Here is a 4,964-nt window from a genome sequence, read left to right as displayed (position 1 = left end):
TGGAAGTTTATTGGTTGTACATGCATTTGTTAGTCTCACAATATTATTAAGGGCTAATGTGTAAGTTCTTAAAGGCTGAAATTGATGTGTTGGCTGCCCCAGTCATTCTTATATGCAGAATGAACTCCTCCTTGACTGCTCTCTCATCCATCTATCTATCTATCTATCTATCTATCTATCTATCTATCTATCTATCTATCTATCTATCTATCTATCTATCTATCTATCTATCTATCTATCTATCTATCTATCTATCTATCTATCTATCTATCTATCTATCTATCTATCTATCTATCTATCTATCTATCTATCTATCTATCTATCTATCTATCTATCTATCTATCTATCTATCTATCTATCTATCTATCTATCATCTATCGATCGATCGATCGATCGATTAGACTTTTATACCGCCCCATCCTCGAGGGGCTCCGGGAGGTGTACAACATAAAATCTCAATACAAGTAATTAAAAACCTTTAAAAAGCATCAGTAAAAACAAGAGGCGTCCGACAAACCCTAATTTTAAATCCTCCCCAGGAGGGAGGGAGCGGCGAGTCCCATTAGGTGGAAAGAGCCTAGATATTAAGAGCCAAAAAAAGGAGGGGGCACCTTCAGCGGCTGGTCCCTCCAAAGGCCTGGCGGAACAACTCCGTCTTACAGGCCCTGCGGAACTCGCCAAGATCCTGCAGGGCCCGGACAGCTGGAGGAAGAGCATTCTACCAATCCGGGGCCAGAGCCGTAAAGGCCCTGGCCCGCGTGGAAGCCAGCCACATCATTGAGGGGCCAGGGACCACTAATAGATTGGCCTCAACCGAACGGAGAGGCCATGTAGGAACATATGGGGTTGATGCGGTCTCGAAGATACGAGGGTCCCAGGCCACGTAAGGCCTTAAAGGTCAACACCAACACCTTGAAGATGATTCGGAACTCTACCGGGAGCCAATGTGTCAGCTATGATGTTGTTTAGGTTGGGTCAGAGAAGGATTCTGTGAGCCCCACATTCAGATGCATGGTGGGGCAAGCTCTTCGGACTTTCCACTCCTTCCACTTTAGCTTTTCCTGAAACGTTCTTTATTGTCTTTTCTGTGGACTGATATAATCATGCTGTAACTGAGTCATAGGTTGGAAGCATGTACCAGTTTCTCTTAAACAGAGGTTTTGTTTCTTTCTTTCATGGAATGTCACTGTCATGAACAAAGTCATTCCCCATGTAGCAGACATTTGGTACTGAACTGTATGAGGTAAAATCCTTGCCGCAGTTTGGTGTTCACTACTGATACCAAGGTAGCCAAAATAAGGAAACATGCCGTCAAAATTCTCCTTTCGTGGATTAGAATCACGGCTTGCGCTTTTTAACAGTCACTTCCAGTATAGACTACTGCAACTTGCTCTATGCAAGGCTGCCCTTGAGACTGCTTCTGAAGTTGCAACTTGTCCAGAATGTCTCTGCATGGGTCCTTATGGGGACACTTGTGGAGAGCACATGTTGTACTACAGTGGAGCGAAGCCATCCAGACTGGTTCGGCCATGTCCCCCTCACTATAGGCAGGGCTATGCTGATTTTTTCTGGTTCTTGTGGATTTAGGGGGATGTCCCTTCCAGTTTGGATAGCCCTGCTGCTGAAGGCAGGTGCTGTCCCGCTGTGCCACATAAAAACCTAAATAAAATGATAACTTCATCCGCCATTCTCCTGGAGGCGAGTGAGGCATCTTGTATGGGTGATTTCCCAACCCATTCTCAGGGAGGCCGGACTAAATTTTTTGTCACTTCCTGTAGAACGCTTGGGCACCCCTCTTGCCCTCAGTATTTTTCCTGCCTCAGCAGGGAGAGCAGTGTTTCCCTTTGGCTTAAGCAAAAATTTCATTAGCTTGTTCTTTCTCTCTATTTTGTCTCTATTTTTGTGTGTGTGTTTCTACCGTTTGTCTTCTCTGCTATCAAGGAGGGAGGAGAGTCTGTATTTTTGTTTCTCTCACAGACCGTAGTTTCCCCCTTAAGGGATGGCCACCTACACCTCCCACCCTGCCCCCCCCCCCACGTGCTCCACGCCCCCCCACTCTTTGTCTAGTCCGGACAGGCTGAGTGTGATGTAGGAAGGGCGTGAAGAGGGTTCCATTTCCAAAAAGTAAAAAGTGTTCTGGAAATCAGAGGGTTTCCTCATAGATCTTCCCCAGATCGTAGCTCTGACCCAGAATGACGAGGAGGAGGAGGAGGAGGAGGAGGAGGAGGAGGAGGAGGAGTTTGGATTTATATCCCCCTTTCTCTCTTGTAGGAGACTCAAAGGGGCTTACAATCTCCTTGCCCTTCCCCCCTCACAACAAACACCCTGTGAGGTAGGTGGGGCTGAGAGAGCTCCGAAAAGCTGTGACTAGCCCAGGGGTAGGGAACCTGCGGCTCTCCAGATGTTCAGGAACTACAATTCCCATTAGCCTCTGTCAGCATGGCCAATTGGAATTGTAGTTCCTGAACATCTGTGGGGGTGGGGGGGGGGGGGGGTGGGGGGGGGGGGGGGTGGGGGGGGGGGGGGGTGGGGGGGGGGGGGGGTGGGGGGGGGGGGGGGTGGGGGGGGGGGGGGGTGGGGGGGGGGGGGGGTGGGGGGGGGGGGGGGTGGGGGGGGGGGGGGGTGGGGGGGGGGGGGGGTGGGGGGGGGGGGGGGTGGGGGGGGGGGGGGGTGGGGGGGGGGGGGGGTGGGGGGGGGGGGGGGTGGGGGGGGGGGGGGGTGGGGGGGGGGGGGGGTGGGGGGGGGGGGGGGTGGGGGGGGGGGGGGGTGGGGGGGGGGGGGGGTGGGGGGGGGGGGGGGTGGGGGGGGGGGGGGGTGGGGGGGGGGGGGGGTGGGGGGGGGGGGGGGTGGGGGGGGGGGGGGGTGGGGGGGGGGGGGGGTGGGGGGGGGGGGGGGTGGGGGGGGGGGGGGGTGGGGGGGGGGGGGGGTGGGGGGGGGGGGGGGTGGGGGGGGGGGGGGGTGGGGGGGGGGGGGGGTGGGGGGGGGGGGGGGTGGGGGGGGGGGGGGGTGGGGGGGGGGGGGGGTGGGGGGGGGGGGGGGTGGGGGGGGGGGGGGGTGGGGGGGGGGGGGGGTGGGGGGGGGGGGGGGTGGGGGGGGGGGGGGGTGGGGGGGGGGGGGGGTGGGGGGGGGGGGGGGTGGGGGGGGGGGGGGGTGGGGGGGGGGGGGGGTGGGGGGGGGGGGGGGTGGGGGGGGGGGGGGGTGGGGGGGGGGGGGGGTGGGGGGGGGGGGGGGTGGGGGGGGGGGGGGGTGGGGGGGGGGGGGGGTGGGGGGGGGGGGGGGTGGGGGGGGGGGGGGGTGGGGGGGGGGGGGGGTGGGGGGGGGGGGGGGTGGGGGGGGGGGGGGGTGGGGGGGGGGGGGGGTGGGGGGGGGGGGGGGTGGGGGGGGGGGGGGGTGGGGGGGGGGGGGGGTGGGGGGGGGGGGGGGTGGGGGGGGGGGGGGGTGGGGGGGGGGGGGGGTGGGGGGGGGGGGGGGTGGGGGGGGGGGGGGGTGGGGGGGGGGGGGGGTGGGGGGGGGGGGGGGTGGGGGGGGGGGGGGGTGGGGGGGGGGGGGGGTGGGGGGGGGGGGGGGTGGGGGGGGGGGGGGGTGGGGGGGGGGGGGGGTGGGGGGGGGGGGGGGTGGGGGGGGGGGGGGGTGGGGGGGGGGGGGGGTGGGGGGGGGGGGGGGTGGGGGGGGGGGGGGGTGGGGGGGGGGGGGGGTGGGGGGGGGGGGGGGTGGGGGGGGGGGGGGGTGGGGGGGGGGGGGGGTGGGGGGGGGGGGGGGTGGGGGGGGGGGGGGGTGGGGGGGGGGGGGGGTGGGGGGGGGGGGGGGTGGGGGGGGGGGGGGGTGGGGGGGGGGGGGGGTGGGGGGGGGGGGGGGTGGGGGGGGGGGGGGGTGGGGGGGGGGGGGGGTGGGGGGGGGGGGGGGTGGGGGGGGGGGGGGGTGGGGGGGGGGGGGGGTGGGGGGGGGGGGGGGTGGGGGGGGGGGGGGGTGGGGGGGGGGGGGGGTGGGGGGGGGGGGGGGTGGGGGGGGGGGGGGGTGGGGGGGGGGGGGGGTGGGGGGGGGGGGGGGTGGGGGGGGGGGGGGGTGGGGGGGGGGGGGGGTGGGGGGGGGGGGGGGTGGGGGGGGGGGGGGGTGGGGGGGGGGGGGGGTGGGGGGGGGGGGGGGTGGGGGGGGGGGGGGGTGGGGGGGGGGGGGGGTGGGGGGGGGGGGGGGTGGGGGGGGGGGGGGGTGGGGGGGGGGGGGGGTGGGGGGGGGGGGGGGTGGGGGGGGGGGGGGGTGGGGGGGGGGGGGGGTGGGGGGGGGGGGGGGTGGGGGGGGGGGGGGGTGGGGGGGGGGGGGGGTGGGGGGGGGGGGGGGTGGGGGGGGGGGGGGGTGGGGGGGGGGGGGGGTGGGGGGGGGGGGGGGTGGGGGGGGGGGGGGGTGGGGGGGGGGGGGGGTGGGGGGGGGGGGGGGTGGGGGGGGGGGGGGGTGGGGGGGGGGGGGGGTGGGGGGGGGGGGGGGTGGGGGGGGGGGGGGGTGGGGGGGGGGGGGGGTGGGGGGGGGGGGGGGTGGGGGGGGGGGGGGGTGGGGGGGGGGGGGGGTGGGGGGGGGGGGGGGTGGGGGGGGGGGGGGGTGGGGGGGGGGGGGGGTGGGGGGGGGGGGGGGTGGGGGGGGGGGGGGGTGGGGGGGGGGGGGGGTGGGGGGGGGGGGGGGTGGGGGGGGGGGGGGGTGGGGGGGGGGGGGGGTGGGGGGGGGGGGGGGTGGGGGGGGGGGGGGGTGGGGGGGGGGGGGGGTGGGGGGGGGGGGGGGTGGGGGGGGGGGGGGGTGGGGGGGGGGGGGGGTGGGGGGGGGGGGGGGTGGGGGGGGGGGGGGGTGGGGGGGGGGGGGGGTGGGGGGGGGGGGGGGTGGGGGGGGGGGGGGGTGGGGGGGGGGGGGGGTGGGGGGGGGGGGGGGTGGGGGGGGGGGGGGGTGGGGGGGGGGGGGGGTGGGGGGGGGGGGGGGTGGGG

Source organism: Sphaerodactylus townsendi, linkage group LG09 (assembly GCF_021028975.2).
Source record: "Sphaerodactylus townsendi isolate TG3544 linkage group LG09, MPM_Stown_v2.3, whole genome shotgun sequence".
Taxonomy (NCBI): domain Eukaryota; kingdom Metazoa; phylum Chordata; class Lepidosauria; order Squamata; family Sphaerodactylidae; genus Sphaerodactylus; species Sphaerodactylus townsendi.
This window is presented reverse-complemented; position numbering follows the sequence as displayed.